Source organism: Lepus europaeus, chromosome 1 (genome assembly GCF_033115175.1).
Source record: "Lepus europaeus isolate LE1 chromosome 1, mLepTim1.pri, whole genome shotgun sequence".
NCBI classification, from domain to species: domain Eukaryota; kingdom Metazoa; phylum Chordata; class Mammalia; order Lagomorpha; family Leporidae; genus Lepus; species Lepus europaeus.
The window spans coordinates 101,061,272-101,081,685 of record NC_084827.1 but is presented as its reverse complement, the minus strand read 5'-3'; the positions used below and the strand labels follow the sequence as shown (position 1 = coordinate 101,081,685).

The following is a 20,414-nucleotide window of genomic DNA, read 5'->3' as shown; positions in this document are numbered from 1 at the left end:
TCGTCTGTCTCCATTGCCAAAAGCACAGTGCCACAGACTGGGCCAGCTATAGAAGAGAGGTTTGTTTTGGCTCCAGTTCTGGAAGTGCAGGTCTAGGGGCCCCATCTGGTGATGCGCTCTTGCTCACGGTCCCGAGGTGCTGCAAGGCCTCACGTGGCAGGAGACAGGTGTGTGCATGTGCGTCTCTTCTGGTCTCTGCCTCTTCTTACAAAGCCACCAGTGTTCAGTCTCAGGGGCTCCACCCCATGACCTTACCTAATCCTAATCACCTCCTGAGGCCCCCCCACCTCTAAACACCACAGCTGGATTAAGTTTCTACCCTCTTACTGCCTCACAGTGGGGATTAAATTTCTACACGTGAAGCCTTGGGGGCCATGCAAGTCATCCAAACCACAGCAGGAATCAAGTTCATTCTCAGAGAACAAGTCTACAGAGGCAGGGAGCAATGTGAGCCCTCATTCTGCCAAGATCCTTTCTCATATAAAGCCAAATATCCTAAAACTTGCAGACAGCTGAAATGAGAAAACGCTTCTTGGTTTACCCATAGAAGTTGAGGCGCCTTCCAAACTGTTCCTTGACTTCTCTTGTTCAAAAACTTAATATGTAGGAATTCTATCTTCACATTAGAATTTTACAAGACACAAGTCCACCTCGCTCCTCTCCAAATGTGGGACCTATCTCTAGAAACCGGCTCTCCTGGCTGGCAATAGACTGTTCATAGGTAAAAGCGTATGTATGATGAGTGTGGCACTTCCCACTAACTCTGAATAAAGTTTACTGTTCTAAACCACACTCAAGTACTACTTTAGTAGTCCGAGGAGCTTCTTGAGTTCTCAGAGTCTAACTAAATGGACTTTTTTTAAAAAAAAGATTTATTTATTTGAAAGGGAGGATGATGAGAGAGAGGGAGGGAGAGAGAAAGAGAGAGGGAAAGAGAGAGAGAGAGGCCTTCTGTCTACTGGTTCACTTCCCAAATGGCCATAATAACCAGGTCTGGGCCAGGAGCCAGGAACCCCCATGTATTTGGGCCACCATCCACTGCCTTCTTAGGTGCATTAGCAGGCAGTTGGGTCAAAAGTGAAGTAGCTAAGACTCAAACTGGCACTCCAGGGACTTACGTTGTGCACAATGAGTTCAGCAGCTGCTTGCAATGCTGGCATCCCACATCAGAGCACCAGTTCAAGGCCCAGCTGCTCCACTTGTGATCTAGCTTCCTGCTGATGCATCTGGAAGGCAGCAGGTGATGGTCCAAGTACTTGGGTTCCTGCCACTCTGTGGGAGACCAGGACAGAACTCCAAACTTCTGGCTTGAGCCTAGCTTACCCCTGTCATTGTGGCCATTTAGGAAGAACACCAGCAAATGGAAAATATTCATTCATATTCCCTCTCCCTCCCTCCCTCCTAAATCAATCAATCAATCAATCAATCAATCTTAAAACAAAAAACTGGCATCCTCATCAGGGATGTAGGCATCCCAAGCAGGGACTTAACCCATTGCACCACAACACCAGTCCCATTTAAAAAAAAAAAAAAAAAGATTTCTTTATTTGAAAGTCAAAGAGATAGAGAGAGGGAGAGAGAGAGATCTTCCATGCACAGGCTCATTCCCCAAATGCTCATAATATCCAGGACTGGGCCAGGCCAAAGCCAAGAACCAGGAATTCTATCTGGTCTCCCATATGGGTGACAGAAATCCAAGTATCTGGGCATCATCCAGTGCCTTCCCAGATGCATCAGCAGGAAGCTGGATCAGAAGGCAGCAGAGAAGCCAGGACTCAAAACGACGCTCTAATATAAGACACAGGCATCTCAAGCAGGGGCTTACCAACCGCAACACAACACCCACTCCATTTTTTAAAAAAGGATTTATTTATTTATTTATTTATTTATTTATTTGAAAGCCAAAGTGACAGAGAGAGAGAGACAGACAGGCAAGAGCAAGAGAGAGCAAGAAGGAATTTTCCATCAACTGGTTCATTCCCCAAATGCCCTAAACAACCAGGCTGAGCCAGGCTGAAGCCAGGTACCAAGCATTCTATCAGGGCCTCCCACATAGACGACAGGAACCCAACTATCTGGGCCATCATCTGCTGCCTCCCAGGTGTATCAGCAGGAAGCTGGATTAGAAGCAGAGGAGCTGGGACTCAAACTGGAACTCACCCCAGTATGGGTTGCAGATATTCCAAGTAGCAGTTTAACCCACCGTATCACAACACCTGTCCCAAATGAATGTTTAAAATTCTGATTTTCATAATGGTCAGTTTGTTAGCAATATTCTTGTGGCAACACCAAATATCCTTTTTTTCCCTCTGGTTGCTTCTTCTCCATCAATCACCAAAGGTCACACTTGTTCAAAACATTTCCTACACTCAGCTGTTTTTATATAAACAACCAAACAGCACCTATGCACGTTACCTTGAAACCTAGATCTTTCCTGGACTTCTGTAGCAAGTACCATGACTTATCAACTTTAAAAACACTCAGAACAAATAAAAACTTCCAAATAAAAACAACTGACAGAGAATGTCCCAGTTAAACATAGAAAAGTGGGCAGTGGAAAAGAGGCTGCGGCTCTGGCACCTCTGGGTGAAGCTGAGCAGCCAGCAGCTTATGTTGAGTCCTGCCTGCAGCCCTGGTGCACAGCTCACGAAACAGGAATCACGGCCCCATTTTACAGACACAGAAGCAGGTCACGGCACAGCCAGAGAAACACACAAAACCAAGCTTTCACCTGGCCTCAGTGATCATGCTTTTTTCACCACACCCTATATATTTTGGTTTTTCTAAGATGGAGGGGGGAGAAAAGGAGTATGTATGTATATTTTTAGTGCACTACTATAGTTAGAAAACATTGATTCGTCCAAAGCACCTTGTTATTCACAACAGGCGAATTTTAATGTATGTAAGAGCCTCTCTGCCAGATAAGGGGTTGAATCTAAGAATGTGCTGGGAACTGCTTCTGATACCTACCATTCATCATGCAAAGCTACTTTATATATAGCAAGCTATTCTTCATTAAGACATGCAGAATTCTTTTAAGTTTAATTTTTCCCAGACATACAATAAGCACTTGGAAGAATATCAAGGGGAAAAAAACTTAAACAGCAAATTAAGTTAGCAAAGTCAGCTATGATAGGAACTTTTATTTACATGTCTGAGCTTCCAAGACAATGTATATATAAAATTATCACCCTGAGGGTATCCTTAAATTTATGGCTCTACTTTAGATTAGCCTAAGCATTTATCACACACAAAAAATTCTGTTAAATATCTACCCAGTAGACAAAGGATTAATGCACACACCTAAATTAACATGCTAAAAAAAAGTCTTTATAGAATAGTATTTTATGATTACAACTCAGATACACTGTCATTATGAATAAAGTTCAACCACCAACTATGCTTAACACCCAAGCCACTTTACCCAAGAGATACATAGTTTATAGTCTTAAAATATACTGAAAACTTATATCCCTTTAACCAGGCCAACTACTCAGAATATCTTTCCAACCACAACTGGAATAAATTCAACTTGTGTCCCTTTGATATACTAATAAGACTCTATGCCATTATTTCTCTATATTAAAAAAATTAAAAGTAACTTAAAAATTAAAAATTTTAAAAACTTAATGAGTTGCTAAAATGGAATGCCTATTCCCAAAAAAGCATAATCTAGGGCCTATTTTTGCCAACAGCATTTAACTTGAATCTAACCAAGCCATTAGAGCTAACCTTTGGCTTATAGGAAATACAGGGGACAGAGTGACAAGTTAACACTACAAGAAAACAAAGTTAGAATATGGGACATCTAGCCGGCGCCGCGGCTGAATAGGCTAATCCTCCACCTTGCGGCGCCTTGCGGTTCTAGTCCCGGTCGGGGCGCCGGATTCTGTCCCGCTTGCCCCTCTTCCAGGCCAGCTCTCTGCTGTGGCCAGGGAGTGCAGTGGAGGATGGCCCAAGTGCTTGGGCTCTGCACCCCATGGGAGACCAGAAGAAGCACTTGGCTCCTGCCATCGGATCAGCATGGTGCGCTGGCCACAGCGCGCCAGCTGCAGCGGCCATTGGAGGGTAAACCAACGGCAAAAAGAAGACCTTTCTCTCTCTCTCTCTCTCTCTCTCTCTCTCTCTCTCTCACTGTCCACTCTGCCTGTCAAAAATTTTAAAAAATTTAAAAAAAAAAAAAGAATATGGGACATCTTACAGGTTCTTTTCTAAAAGCTAAGACAGCGAGGGAGGGAGGTGATGAAATAGTATTTTTCTACATTTAAAACAACTACAGGGACAAAATACACAAAATATGTCAACCTTGATTGAATCTTGGTTCTAAAACAAAAATGGTGGCAAGTGACATTAAGGGAGCAATTATATGATACTAAGAAAGTATTAACAATTTTATTAAAAGTGATAATGGAATAGTACTCATATATAGTATATTATATATCCCCAAACAATATAGTAATCATGTAATTATATACTAGATATTATAATGAAGCCCTCAGAGGAGCTGGTGCTGTGGCACCAGTGGGTTAAAGCTGCCACCAGCCTCGACAGCATCCCATATGGGTGCCAGTTCAAGTCCTGGATGCTCCACTTCCAATTCAGCTCCCTGCTAATGTGCCAGGGAAAACAGCAGAAGATGGCCCAAGTATTTGGGCCACTGCACCCACGAGGGAGACCTAAAAGAAGCTCCTGGTTCCTAGCTTCGGATCAGCCCAGTTTCAGCTGTTGCGGCCCTTTAGAGAGTGAACCAGCGAATAGAAAATCTTTTTGTGTGTGTCTGCCTCTCTAACTCTGCCTTTCAAATAAAATAATCTTTTAAAAAAAAAAAGTCCTTGGGGCTGGCACTATGGCACAGTGGGTTAATACCCTGGCCTGAAGCACCCGCATCCCATATGGAATCCATATGGGATTCAAGATCTGGCTGCTCCACTTCCGATCCAGATCTCTGCTGTGGCCTGGGAAAGAGTAGAAGATAGCCCAAGTTCTTGGGCCCCTGCACCCGCGTGGGAGACCCAGAGGAATCTCCTGGCGCAGCTCCAGCAGTTGCGGCCAATTGGGGAGTGAACCATCAGATGGAAGACCTCTCTCCCTCCCTCCCTCCCTCTCTCTCTCTCTCTGCCTCTCCTCTCTCTGTGCAACTCTGACTTGCAAACAAAATAAATAAATCTTTAAAAAAAATAAAGTCCTTAAAATGCATACTAAAGTTTGTCAGGTAAATTTACAAGATGTCTAGGATTTGCTTGAAATACTTCAGCAAATTAAGTAACTTAACAAATATCCTTCTCTGTACAAAGGATGCTTTGCAAAAAAAAAAAAAAAAAAAAAAGTTTCTACAGTACAATGCATTCAGGAAATACCGAACCTTCTATTTTCCTTCAAGGAGATTCAAAACAAACATTGTATCTAAGGGTGCTCAAAAATCCTGCAGTTAAAAACAAAAACAGGTGCAGGTATGTGGACTAGCAGATAAGAGGCCAGCATGCCACATCAGAGTACCTCGGTGAAATTCCTGGCTCCAGCTCCTGACTCTGCAGCTTCCTGCTAATGCAGATCCTGAAAGGCAACAGTGATGGCTCAAGTAATTGGATCTGCGGGTAGGCAGGGAGTGAACCAGCAGGTGGGAGCTCCATCATGCTTGCTCTTTCTCAAATATATAAATAACTGTAAAAACAAACACAATTACCTAGTTTACCAGATTTTCCCACTCATTTAACTATAGGACTCTTTTATTCCATACATAACACCTATTTGTTTCTTGAGAACCAAACCGCAGCTTTACCTAAATCAATCTGATGTAAGGTTCCCTTTTAAGTCACACACACAATCCTAGAACCCCAAATAACAAGAATTTCAAAATCCCATCTATTTGCAATCTAGTAGCCATTCACTATTTGTGTCTTTTGTATCTGTAATTATGTTTAAGTTAATATGTTTTAATGTATTATAAGTCACACTCTTTCTATAATATGAATTTCCATTGAAAATTTTCCCCCAAGTACAGTTAAATCTTACTTATTTAAATCCATCTCCTAAGGTGAGCACTTGCAATAGTGGTTAAGACATCTGAGGCTGACACCGCGGCTCCCTTGGCTAATCCTCCGCCTGTAGCGCCGGCACCCCAGGTTCTAGTCCCGGTTGGGGCACTGGATTCTGTCCCGGTTGCCCCTCTTCCAGGCCAGCTCTCTGCTGTGGCCTGGGAGTGCAGTGGAGGATGGCCCAAGAGTGCTTGGGCCCTGCACCCCATGGGAGACCAGGAGAAGCACCTGGCTCCTGACTTCAGATCAGCGCAGCGTGCTGGCCGCAATGCACTGGCCGTAGTGGCCATTTGGGGGGTGAACCAATGGAAAAAAAGGAAGACCTTTCTGTCTCTCTCACTAACTCTGCCTGTCAAAAACAAACAAACAAAAAGAAATCTGAATTCCAAATCACAGTGCCTCAGTTCAAGTTCCAGCTCCATCTTGGATTACAGCTTCCTAACAATACGCAACCTGGGAGGCAGTGGGTGATAGTTCAAGTAGTTGGGTCCCTGTCACCCCCATGAGAGACCTGGATGGAGTTCCTGGTTCATAGCTTCAGCTCTGACCATTGCAGACATCTGGGGAGTCAATCAGTGAATGGGAGATCTTTCCTGGATTGTGTGTGTGTCTACCTTTCAAAAAAAATTGTAAATTTTTTAAAAATCCCATTACTTGGAAATCTACAATGCAAACGATTTCAAATTCATCCAAATTGTCAAATCACACTTAGTTTTCATGTTCAAAACTATCTTGAGCTATTTCCAAGGTATTCCAAACCTCCTCTAGACACTCTTCAAAATATATTATTAGCTTCACGGTAACAAAAAGTCATTTACAAACTCCAGAAATCAAAACTTTCCCTAAAGTCCCTTTGCGTGGTACTTGAAGACATTCGGAAATTCACCACAAAGCCCCAGATTTCCATTTTTCTGTACGAGAAATGAACCTATTCTTATAAAACCCTGGCCTAGCACCGGCCATCTGAGGAGTGAACCAGCAGAAGGAAGATGTTTCTCTCCATAACTCTTAACTTTCTAAATAAGTAAATAAATCTTTAAAAAAAAAAAAAAAGAAAAAATGAAGTAATGAGCTTAGAAATCACCTCCACAAGGAGTAATCAAAGCTGATATCTCCCTGCCTCTGGGAGGTAGCTTACAATGTTCAAAACACTTTTATAAACATTCTGTCATTCAACTCTCAAAACCCAACAGAGATGTCTGTCTTCCATCACAGTAGCACAATACAGTTCAACGTGAAAGCCGACAACTTGTCAACCCTCAACTGTCCCTTCCAAGCAGCGAAGAGCAGCACAAAGCCCATCACTCCCAATGGGTATGCTCAGGCTGAACTCCAGGCCAGGGAATATCTCCCATGATTGTGCTTGGTGATACCTGCACACAGGCATCGAGCTCTTCACACATCCCATCCACGAGGCCTTTCCTGTTACTCACAAAGAGAAGGGACTCTACTGTGAACTCACAGCATCTGCCTAGGACTGTCCGCTCCCTGTTTTTGCACCATCATCCCATGGAGCTTTCCATTTTCACCATATGTCAGTGTTCCCACGTGAAAGGAAGGCAATATGTAAGTGTAGGCATATGTGAGGACAGACTAGACAGCCTGGCAGATCAAAACCACAATAAGCTATCGCCTCACACCTGTTAGAACGGCTCTCCTCAACAAGACAAGATAGCAAGTGTTACTGACAGTATGAAGAAAAGGGAACCTTGGCATACTGCTGGCGAGAAAGTAAACTAATACAGCCATTATGGAAAAATATGATGAGGGCTCCTCAAAAATTAAAAACAGAACCACCATACAATACAGCAATCACTTCTGGGTATGTAGCCAAAGACAATGAAATCAGTATCTTGAAGAGCTGTCTGCACTTTCATGTTCACTGAAGCATTATTCACAGTCACTAAGTGTCCACCGACAGATGAATAGATTAAAAAATCGTGGTAAATGTATACAATAGGGTATTACCGATTCATTTAAAAACGGAGACAATCCTGCCATTTCTGACAACACAGACGAACCCGGAGAACATGTAAAGTGGAATAATCCAGAAACAGAAAAGACAAATACTGTACAATCTCAATTATATGTCGAATCTAAAAAGAGTAGCATATCAGCAAAGTGAAGAGGTGAACAACTGCAATGACTGCATGAAATACAGAAAGCAGAAAAGATGATAATGAATGCACAATGTGCTAGGGGGAAGTCAGAAAAATGATCACGAGATTTATTTGAGTTAGGCCTTGAAACATTGTCAAAACTGCAGCAGTAGTGTGGGGGAGATGATAATAGAAGAGCTTCATCAGGGCAACATTGACTGTTATAGAGACCAGATCAGAGAAAATAACTTGCTCAGAATGAAAGAGGGGGAGGCCTTTAGTCCAGCAGTTAAGGCACAGGCTAAGATGCTCTCATCCCACATCAGAGTGCCTGGGCTTAATTTCTGCCACCAGTTCCTCACTTCCGTTTCTGGCTAATGTAGACCCTGGCAGACAGCACTGAAGGCTGAAGTCACTGGGTCCTTGCCACCGTTGTAGAAGACTTGAATTAACTTTCCAGTTCCCTAGTCACTGTGGGCATTTGGGGAGTGAACCAGCAGACAGGAGCACTTTCTTGCTCTAATAAAAAAATTTTTTTTAATGAAAAATTTTTAAAAATAAAAAAAAAAGGAGGGCGGCACTGTGGTGGAGTAGGTGGGGCTGCCGCCTGCAGTGCCGGCATCCCATATGGTTGCCAGTTTGAGCCGGGACTCACTCCAATCTAGCTCTCTGCTATGGCCTTGGGAAGCCATGAAGATGGCCCAAGTACTTGGCCCTGTACCCACGTGGAAGACCCCAAAGAGGCTCCTGGCTTTGGATCGGCACAGCTCCAGCTACCGTGGCCATCTGAGGAGTGACCCAGCGGATGGAAGACCTCTCTTTCGGCCTCTCCTCTCTGTGTAATTCTTTCAAATAAATATAAAAATTTTTTTTTGATAGGCAGAGTTAGACAGTGAGAGAGAGACAGAGAGAAAGGTCTTCCTTTTTCCATTGATTCACCCCCCAAATGGCCGCTATGGCTGGTGTGTTGCCACTGGCGTGCTGCGCCGATCTGAAGCCAGGAGCCAGGTGCTTCCTCCTGGTCTCCCATGCGGGTGCAGGGCCCAAGGACCTGGGCCATCCTCCACTGCACTCCCAGGCCACAGCAGAGAGCTGGACTGGAAGAGGAGCAACTGAGACAGAATCCGGCGCCCTGACTGGGACTAGAACCCAGAGTGCCGGCGCCGCAGGCGGAGGATTAGCCTTGTGAGCCGTGGCACCAGCCAATAAATATAAATCTTTAAAAATAAAAAATAAAGGCCGCCGGCGCCACGGCTCAATAGGCTAATCCTCTGCCTGCGGCGCCAGCACACCAGTTCTAGTCCCGGTCGGGGCGCCGGATTCTGTCCCGGTTGCCCCTCTTCCAGGCCAGCTCTCTGCTATGGCCTGGGAGTGCAGTAGAGGATGGCCCAAGTCCTTGGGCCCTGCACCCCATGGGAGACCAGGAGAAGCACCTGGCTCCTGCCTTCGGATCAGTGCAGTGCACCAGCCGCGGCGGCCATTGGAGGGTGAACCAACGGCAAAGGAAGACCTTTCTCTCTGTCTCTGTCTCTCTCACTGTCCACTCTGCCTACCAAAAAAAAAAAAAAAAATATATATATATATATATAAAATAAATAAATAAATAAATAAAAACAAAAGGGGAAAAAGATACTGCTCTTACTTTTTCCTCTATCAGCTATTGTGCTTCTTACTATAAATAACAAATAATGTCTGATTTCTCACGGCAAAGGTGCTGTGTGAGATGCCCACATACCATGCTGGAATGGATACCTGGGTCTGAGTCCTGGCTCCACTCCTTATTCCAGCCTCCTGTTGATGCGCACCCTGGGAGGCAGCAGATGGCAGCTAACTAGCTGATCCCCTGCCACCCATATGGGAGACCTGAAGTGAGTTCCTGGCTCCTGGCTTCAGCCTGCTCCAGCTCCAGCTGTTGTGGGCATTTGAGAGTGAACCAGTAGATGGGAGATTTCTCTGTCTCTCTGCCTTTCAAGTAAATAAAATACATAAGTACTTTAAAGTGCATTTTCAAAATGCCTGACAATAAGTCACTTAAACTGTGGTCTCAAACTTTTTTGATCATGGAGCACTATCAAAAAAAAAAAACCTTAAACATATACCCCAATCATATACTACTCATTGTATATATTTATGTATAATTAAAACCCTAGAGTGTCTGGTCTCCACACTGTGCTCCAGCTCCTGACTCCAGCTTCCTGCTAAGGCAGACCCTGGCAGACAGCAGTGAACAGTGATGACTCAGGTGACTGGCACGTGGGAGACCTGGATTCAGTTTTCGCTCTTGGCTCAGGGCTGGGAGTAAACCAATGGATTGAATTCTCTTGAATTTTTTTAAAAACCTAAAGGACCAGATTCAAACAGTATCTTTAAGCTCACGTTGATTCACTAATAATACAAGTCTAGGGGCAGGTATTGTAGCATAGTGGGATAAGCTGCCACTCACGATGCCCAGATCCCATGGAGAAGTGGCTGGTTCGAGTCCTGTGCTTCCAATCCAGCTTCCTCCTACTGCACTTGTGAGGCAGAAGATGGTCCAAATACTATGGCTCCTGCCATCCATATGAGAGACCTGGATGGAGTTCCCAGCTTCTGGCTTTAGCCTGGCCTAGTCCTGGCCATTGTAGGTATCTGTAGGCATTTGAGGAGTGAACCAGAGGATGGAAGATATCTAGACATTTCTGTGTGTGTGTGTGTGTGTGTGGCTCTGCCATTCAAATAAATAATTTTAAATAAACAATATAGGGGGCGGGTGCTTTGGTGCAGCGAGTTAAAGCCTTGGCCTGAAGAGCCGGCATCCCATATGGGTGCCAGTTCTAGTCCTGGCTCTCCTCTTCCGATCCAGCTCTCTGCTGTGGCCTGGGAAAGTGGTGGAAGATGGCCCAGGTCCTTGGGCCCCTGCACCCTTATGGGAGACCTGGAAGAGGCTCCTGGCTCCGTATGGGTGCAGCTCCGACCTTTGTGGCCAACTGGGGAGTGAACCATCAGATGGAAGACCTCTCTCTTTATCTCTACCTCTCTCTTTGTAACTCTATCTTTCAAATAAATAAAATAAATCTTAAAAACAATAATAATAGTGGCCGGCACTGTGGCGCACTGGGTTAATCCTCCACCTGTGGCACCAGCATACCATATGGGTACCAGTTCTAGTCCCGGTTGCTCCTCTTCCAGTCCAGCTCTCTGCTATGGCCTGATATAGCAGTGGAAGACGGCCCAAGTGCTTGGGCCCCTGCACCACATGGGAGACCTGGATGAAGCTCCAGGCTCCTGGCTTCGGATCGGCGCAGCTCCAGCCATTGCGGCCATCTGGGGAGTGAACCAACAGAAGCAAGACCTTTCTCTCTGTCTGTCTCTCTAATTGTTTGTGACTCTATCTGTCAAATAAATGAATAAAATTTAAAATAATAATGTATACATCTTTGTGCCACCTTTGTCAGATTTGATTTAAAAGTCACTTTCTAGCCTCATAGGAAGACACCTTCTTGTTGCTGTATACATACCTCATTAGTATTACTCTACACTTCCTTGCAAAGAATTTTTAAGCCACCTGCCTACTTTGCGTGGATCAGTTAAAATGCGATAATATAATCCATAAATACATCTGAACAGGTAGCGCTAGCCAAGGCAGGAATGAGAATGAGCGTCTCACTGACCATTCCAGATGCCCACTCTTTCCTTAGTTAACCCCACATAAGCTAAGTGACATAAAGCTAGCCGACCTGCCCACCACTGTCAACTCATATATTAAATATTCACAAGGGTTTTTAGTTTTTGAGATAAAGCTCTAATGTTTTCTTCCCTCCCAAACTGGATAATCTAATCCACTCCACTTTGGAGATCACTGTCTAAATAATGAAATTTTTTTTTTTCCCCACAGAAGTTCTGAGTCACAGTTTGGTTAACCCAGTAGCTAAAAAAAAAAAAAAAAGCCATTGTGGTCTTGGGCATCTTCAATCTTAATACCATATGCACTTTTCCTCTTGTGCTGATAACCTTGTGTCCCACATACAGCAGGACCCAATAGGTGTCACAAACCTATTCAGCAACCAGTCACTGGCAGCAGGTATATTACTAACACTGACTCGGCTTCATTGGGATTCTCCCTAAGGCAGGGGACACACCCAGTGAGCCCTTAAATACCAAGCCAGTGGATAAAAAGTAATAATGGGAATTATTACAGCAAACCCCTCCCCTACCCCAAAAATCATGTAACTGCCAGGGCATGAGTGAGCCAAGCCCCTGCAGAAGAACCATACAGCAGAGCCTAGCTCCTATTTCTGAATCCCAAGCAAAGAAAGAGTTGGCTTAACTCCCAAGAAGCAAGAGGGGCCCTCACCTGCAATGCTGTTGTTTGGGCAACCAACCACCCCTTCCAGAGCCATCCATGTATGTATGTAGGACAGTGGGGAAAGAAAATACCACACTGTTTCATCTTCATAGGCTTCTTAAATTCAAACAGCCAACTCAGAGTCGGCAGGCACTCAATAAATATGAATAATTGATGTTTCCAATCCCAAGTAATTGAGAGCAAAGCACGGCAGAGAGGGGAGTGTAATGGGTTACATGGGAATAATGACCCTAAGTTTTCAGCAGTCATTCAATGTCCTCCCCAGTGTGTGCAGCAATTCAGAGTTCCACAGAGGGTCGACAAGCCCACTCTCAAGACTACAGTGTGGACATCACTCGGATCCACTGGCATGGGGGTATGATGTCATGACCAGTAATGTCACTTTTGGAAATACAGGCTGCATGTGGCCTGCTTTGCTGCTTATCCAGCTCCCACCCTCATGCACTAACAATAACCCCCTTCTTTGCGGGATCCTATTGCTCCCCACAGTCCCATCCTGTGGATCTATTAGAGACTGCAAACTGTAACTCTCCTTTGGCTGGCACCAGGCCAATTAGAGTTCTCTCCAGGATTTTCCCAAATTGGAACTAAGAGAAAAAAAGGCAGTCTCTTAATGAATGTGAAATTCTGGAGCTGCCAACAGCCAGGTACACTGTGCTGGACACTGGGCTGGGCCCTGGTGATTTAGTGATCAGTAAATCACATCTCAGCCAAACAGCTCTCACAGTCTCAAGAGACATTTCTTTCCAAACACACCTAAAAGTCAAAAAAGATTGGTTCAACAAATTATGGTAACATATGTAATGGATTGACTAAGTAGCCATTAAAACAGTGCCAATGAAGAATGTATCCTGGTCCCTCCCCCTCTCTCTCCCTCTCTCTCCCTCTCTCTCTCTCTCACACACACACACACACACACACACACACATCCTACCACATGAATTTAATGACATGACACATGTACCCTCAGGTGTATGATCTTTCTCAATTCTTCAAAGCACGTGGAATATAGGGGCCTGTGCTTGTGTGTACATACTTGCATATGCACGTAAAGGTCAGAGCCAAGTGTGCCTTAGAGCCTTCCCCAGCCTCCCACCCTCAGAGGTAAGAAGCCACTGTTCATGACAGGTGTGGAACCCTAGGTGTGCTGGGGCAGGGCAGGGAAGGGCTGAGTCACTGTGGCTCTAGGCTAGACAGCTGAACATTCTAGGTTCACTTCCATCCACAACCGTGGCTGAAAAGTTTTGGTTTTTGTTTTGTTTTGTTTTGTTTTGTTTTACTAATAAAGTCCCCCATGTTAGTGGCAAAATCTGTGCTAAAAGCCAGGGACTGTCATCCCTCTGCAACAGTTTTTTGACTGTGACACTCCTGCCTGTGGGTCTCCTCTGTCCAGAACATTCTCCTTAATCAGACACACCTGCAAGAGCCCCTAAAGACAACACCTGCCTGAGAAGTGCAACCCCCATCATAGCCAAATGGAACCAGAACTCTTTTCACTCTCCATGAGATGTTTCCTGAAAGCCTTCCATAATACAGGCCCTCTGCTAGAATTCAAAATCTCTTCTCCTGGTGATAACCCCGCAGCCATTCGGCTTTGCTGGTACACTGATAAGGTCTCCCTGCTTCAGGAGCAAACACCGCTTCTTAATGCTTCTCCTACTCTCACCACAGCAATGGCAGCGATTTCCGATTTCTGTACCTCCTTTACAATCAATCCCCGGTACTGACTGGTTTCCTCTTTAAAAGGTTTAAACTCCACTGCTCAATATTTTTAAGAGATTCCTCTGAGAATAAAGTTAAAAGCTCAAGATGGGGGCTGGTGTCATGGCGCCGAGGGTTAAACCACCACTAGCAATGCTGGCACCCCATTTCAGAGTGCCAGTTTGAGTCTTGGCTGCTCCATTTCTGATCCAGGTTCCTGCTGATGTACAGCCCGAGAGGCAGCAGGTGATGTACTTGGGAACCTGCCACTCATGTGACAGATGCCATGGAGTTCCTGGCTCCTGGTGGCTGCCTGGCCCAACCTTCGCTGTTGCAGCCATTTGGGGAACGAGCCAGCAGATTGAAGATTTCTCTATCTCTCCCTCTCTATCCCTCTGCCTTTCAAGTAAATACATAAATCAGCAACAAAAAGCTCAAGATGGACAAGCTACAAAAGACACAAAAGAGCCTGCAGTTTAGCGCACAGCTTCATGGCAGAGGCTGTTCACTGGATACCAGTTTCCAAGTCGGGCATCAAGCTGCACTTGGTGCTTCTTAATGAGCAAGCAGGACACAGTACAAACATTTAGCGACATGGTGAAAATGGGTCACCTGCAACTCACTACTTTTTTACAGTTAAACCAATACCATAGAGAAAGACTTATCTAGCACAGGAAGGGCAGCAAGATCAGACTTATCCAGTCGTCAGTGCAAAGAGCCCAGAGCGATGACACCAAAACAGGGATACTCACCCAGGCTTTGTAATCAGGCTGAGAGATAGCAAGATGAAAGGCAAGTGAGACGCTCATTTCTCATTTTTAAAAAGAGGAACAGATTTGAGAGGTGATTTCCTTAAGAATGCTGCCTGTGTTACTAGTATGGAAGCCTATTTAATAAAAGAGAAGTTGAAAATAAACAAATGATTAGCTTGAGGTATGTGACTTTCTGAAACTCTCTTGGGGAGAAAAGTTTTATTACCATTATTAGTGAACTGTTTTTAATCCCTGACATCAAAGCATAGATGTTAACCCTAGGGTTCTGAAACCAAAATAACCCATAAATGAAATACTGTGGGAAACTGCCACAAACTCACACCAGCCTGTTGATCAGGTTTTAACCAATTCACAGGTGACTCCACGTATAAACAGAGGTGTGGGGAAGGGAACAAGGAGAATCAAGACCTGTGTTCAAGTTCACCTCCACTATTTATCCTCAAAGTGGAACCAGGCAGAGTGACCTAACTTCCTGGGCCTCACTTTTTTCACCGACGAGGATTCAGGGATGAGATAGTTAAGTTGATAAGTTCTTCTAAGAAATCTCCACAGCACTGTTCTCATATTATAGTACAGGCTCTGGAATTCCTACATTTCTCTAACTCCTGGAGAGTAACAGAACTTTAAGATTGCAAGGGAGCCCCATTTTAGGGATGACAAAGATGAAAAAACCAAGCCCTAAAAGTCTTAAGAGTCTTGTACAATAAACACTTTTTTTTTTTAAAAGATTTATTTATTTATTTGAAAGTCAGAGTTACACAGAGAGAGGGGAGGCAGAGAGAGAGAGAAAGTTCTTCCATCCAATGGATCACTCCCCCGTTGGCCACAATGGCCCGAGCTGCACCAATCCTTAGCCAGGAGTCAGGAGCTTCTTCCGGGTCTCCCATGTGGGTGCAGGGGCCCAAGGACTTGGGCCATCTTCTACTGCTTTCCCGGGCCGTAGCAGAGAGCTGGATTGGAAGTGAAGCTGCTGAGTCTCAAACTGGCACCCATATGGGATGCCGATGCTTCAGGCCAGGGAGTTAGCCCGCTGCAGCACAGCGCCGGCCCCACAATAAACACTTTTGCAAATGAGGAAAGCAGATTCTAGTTTTTCTACCACTGAAATAGGCAATTAAAACTATTCTTCACATAGGTGGGTGTCTGGTGCTGAGGTTGGAGGCCCAGCTCCACATCCCATCCAGCTTCCCGCGACTGTACATCCTGGGAAGCAGCAAGTGTGGGCTGAAGTACCTGGGTGCCACTCTTGTAGAAGACCTGGATTGAGTGCAGGGATCCTAGCTTCACTGTGGCCCAGTCCCTGGCTGTTAAGAGCATTTAGGGGGTGAATCAGTAGATATAGGCTTGCACTCTTTCTGCCTTCCAAATAATTAAAAAAAAAAAAAAATGGAACCTGTGCTGTGGCATAGTGAGCTAAGCCTCTGCTGTGGTGCCAGCATCCCATATGGATGCCGATTCATATCCTGGCTGTTCCTCTTTCAATCCAGCTCTCTGCCATGGCCTGGGAAAGCAGTGGAAGATGGCCTGAGTCCTTGGGCCCCTGCCTGGGAGACCTGGAAGAAGCTCCTGGCTCCTGACTGACCCAGCTCCAGCCACTGCTGCCATCTGAGGAGTGAACCAGAAGACAGAAGACATTTCTATCTCTCACTCTCTCTGTAACTCTACCTCTCAACTAAATAAATAAATCTTTTAAAAATATTTTTTAAACAGTTCAAAACATGGGGCCCACACTATGCTATAGCAGGTAAAGCTACTGCCTGTGACGCCAGCATTCCATTTGGGTACTGGTTCCTGTACCAGCTGATCCACTTCTGACCCAGCTCCCTACTAATGACCTGGAAAAGCAGAAGATAGCCCAAGTGTTTGAGCCCCTGCCACCCACATGGGAGACCCAGATGAAACTTCTGGCTACCAGCTTTGGCCTGGCTCAGCACCAGCCTTTGCAGCCACTTGGGGAGTGAACCAGCGGATGCAAGATCTGTGTCTGTCTCTGTCTCTTTGTGTGTCTCTCTCCCTGTAACTATTTCAAATAAATAAGTAAATCTAAAACAAAGAGTTCTAAACAAACTATTCTAGTCATTAAAACAAATCTCTCCTTCCCCAACGTCTGTAAGCATTCTGCTTTATTTTGCTTCTGTAAATGGACTGCTGTATCTTACAAGTTACACTAAACTTTTCATCAGAAAGATAAAAATAAAGCCATTCCTCTAAGCCACAAGAAACCTACTCTCAGCTCAGCGGAAACCAAACCTTTGCAGCTGGGTTAGAAACATCTCATGGAAACACGGACATAAAGCTAACCTCCAGCTATGCTAGCAGGCAACATCAGGATATGGATGGCAGCGCTACTAGCCAAGGGATACTGGTTTCAACATTCCCTGGGGAGATAAAGAATTAATCAGCAACTCATGACAGAACAGTGACTAAAAATGGACAACTTAATCATGACAATTCCATTGTCTCTCAGATTGTAGCCTCAATCATCTAGTGTCAAAAACCCACTATGGCACCAAATAAATTGTGTGCTGTTAAAAAGACAAAACGTTCTTTTTTCTACAGGCTATTATGGAAAGCAGAAAAAGGCTGACTGTGAATCAGTTAGGTTTTAGCTCCACCACGGCCATAAATTATGATAATTTGGACATTCTGGTGGTTAAACCAAGTAAGCAGGAAACCATTGCTTTCAAGTTCCAGCAAAGTCAAGCCTGTGGCACCACCACTGCAAGGAAGGGTCATGCAAAGTGACCTTCGGTTTATTTCTGGACTTTACTGCTTCCACTGAAATCGATGACATGATTTCCCATCCCTCACTGTCAAATCGCAACAGCTGGGAAGCCTGGACGCAGCTCACTTGGCAGGTAGCGGCAACCTCCCTGGGAGGAAGCGCTGAAGGATGTCAGATACCACACTTCCTTTCCTTCCGCATGCCTGTCATTTTTAAACCGCCAGGATATAAAAACGACGACGATGCTTCTCCACTGACACAAACTTGGGAGAAACTGGCTCACTCTAGGGAAAGACCCCTTGTGAGATGTTTAAGTAGCTGAGACGAGTTAAATATTCAGACCAGGGCTATCATGAACAACTCCCAGCCGCTCATAAATTCTTTCATTCCCAGCAATCAAGAAGCAGCTGTTAAAATCCAGGCATCTTCCAAGGAGCCGCTCCGAAATACCTCCAGGCTGGCCAGAGAAGCTTCGCAACTGCTTCCTGCTCCCTCCCCGCCCCCCTACCAGGAGTGCCAGCCTGGCAGGAATCAAGATGACCCAGGAAGGGAAAAGCGAGACGGAGTAGCGGATCTGGTGAAGGCAGCGATGCAGGCTCCCTGCGTCTCCAACCCTCTGTGCCAACTAACCAGGTTCCTCCTGCGCCCTCCGCCGCCCCCCTCCACACTCACACACACGCCAACTTCTGCGGTCCGAGGGGCCCCGCGTTTCCAGAGGCAGAGCCCTTTCCTCGGGTATTCCAAACCAGGAACTGCCATCCTGCGCCCGAGTGTGCGGTCCTTCGTCTCCTTTTTACCTTGCGACCGCCGCGGAACCACGCAGCTCCGGGGGTCAAGTTCAAGATGAAGGTGCCCTCCTCGCGTCTCCCGGAGTCGACGCTGGCCGGGAGCAGCAGCGCAAGAGACGCCAGGGCCACCACTTGCAGCGCGGGGGACCGGGGACTGCCCGGAATGGGCTGGAGGGGGTTGGGGATCTCAGAGTGTCACGGAGCCCGGCGTTCTCCGCCCCTTGGCCGCCGCACCGCACTTCTACCTGGCCACCGCCGCATTTCCTCCGGGAGCCTTACACAATAAGTCTCCCAAGTTTTGAGTACGCCACTCCAGGGACCTTTCTGTCTGCAAACAATGGCTAGGGCTTCCTTCCCAGCCAGCCGTTCCGGAAAGCCGCCGCGCCAAAGCCGGGAGCCCCCCACACCCCAGCGCTGCGCGCCTGCACCCCCAAAGTCCTCCAGGAAGAAAGGGAGCCCTACGCGAAGTAACCCCCAAAAGTGACCACTCTACATCCAGGAACAAGGAAACTCACAGTATTGACAACTCTCGTCTTTCTCAGCTTCCCCCTCCCCAAAAAAATTCTCCATGTTTAACCCTCCGCACTCCCCCCCCACACACACACACAATATAAGGAAAAAGCGTGGATATGCAAATCGCCAAGTGTTTTGGGAAGCGAAGCAGCATTTTCAACCCTCGGTTTAAGTTCACTCAGCAACTTCGCGACCCGAGCACCCTAACGCCCCGGAGGGCGCCCTGGACCCCGTGGTGCCAGGCGCGCTTCGCCCGCGCCTCCCCCGGCCCAGGTACCAGGCGCAGCCCAGGCCCTGGCCAAGCCCCAGAGCTACAGAGGAGGCGGAAAAGGGTGCGAGCGGCAGCGCCGGGGTTGGGGGGGGGGGGTGATCCCGAGACTCCAGGGTGCCCCGTGTGTTTCCCGGTGCTGCCTACCCCTGCACCGCCCGAGGCCGCCTCGGTCCGGCGCGAAGGAAACGGCGCAGCGAAGGCGCGGACTCCCCCCAAAGGCTCCGAGACCAAGGCCCGGGGCGCCCAACATGCCTGTGCCTATCCCCGGAAGGCTCCCGGGTGTGCCCGGCGGAGGAGGGGGCGCTCCAGAAACTTTCCCACACGCCTCCCCACCTCCCCATCACCCTCTCCGGCTCCCCCGGACCCTCTCCTGTGCCGGCGCCCCAGCCGCTGGCCCTGCCCGCCCGCGCCGAGGCCCGCAGCAGCGCCCGGGCGGCCGAGTTACCTGCCGGGAAAGTTTCCAGCTGCTCGGCGCGTCTCCCCACCCCCAGGGCCGGGCCTCGGGGCGCGGCCGGCTCGGCGCTCCGCGGCTGCCTCTCCTCGCGCTCCCGAGGCGGCCGCCGCTCCCGCAGCTGCCACAGCGAAGGCTGCGCTCCGGCCCGTCCCCCCGCCTCGCTCGGCCCACACCGGGGCCTCATTGGCAGCGCGAATCCCCGCCCTTGCGCGTGTTCCCGAAGGCACCTTCCTCTCGCGCGCCCGGCCGGCCGCGCCTCCCGCGCCCCTCCCCGCCCCGGGCTGCGGCGGCTCCGAGGGACCCGCTGGGCGCGGCGCGCGAACTTTCCGCGGGGCGCGGGCGCGGCGCCTCCCCGCCCCTCGTCTAGCGGCTGGGTCCCTGCGGGCGGCGCCCCGGCTTCCCTCAAAGGGGGCCGGTCCGCAGGGCCTGCGCCTGGACTCCCTCCGGGACCGCGCCAGAGGGGTAATAGTATTTTTTTTTTTTTTTTTTTTTTGCAGCTTCTTTAAAATCAATAAAGTGACCTGGCTTCTCTCCTCACTGCTTTTTAAAAACAGCCGCGGAGGACATATGGGAGCAATTAACCAGCTGAAGTTTCCGTGGATGCTTTAGGGTGGCTTGTGTGGCTTTCTTGCATTTTCTCTGCCTCACTTCACTACACACATACACACACACTCACTCACTCACTTTGTGGGGCCAGATGAACCAGAGCT

General features: G+C 47.2%; 1 protein-coding gene across 12 annotated transcripts in view; it reads right to left on the bottom strand.

The window, feature by feature from the left end:
- The window catches only part of TANC1 (tetratricopeptide repeat, ankyrin repeat and coiled-coil containing 1), a 342,597-nt gene that overhangs the window by 230,448 nt on the left and 91,735 nt on the right, over window positions 1-20,414 (bottom strand). For 2 of the 12 annotated variants that reach the window (XM_062187077.1, XM_062187081.1), the window contains exon 1: window positions 19,696-19,785. The exons of 9 other annotated variants lie outside the window; for them this stretch is intronic. The gene's annotated coding sequence lies outside the window, so the exon portion shown is untranslated. Of the gene's footprint in view, window positions 1-18,475; window positions 18,497-19,695; window positions 19,786-20,414 lie in introns of those variants that run through there. One more of the 12 variants, XM_062187087.1, reaches the window with a different exon arrangement.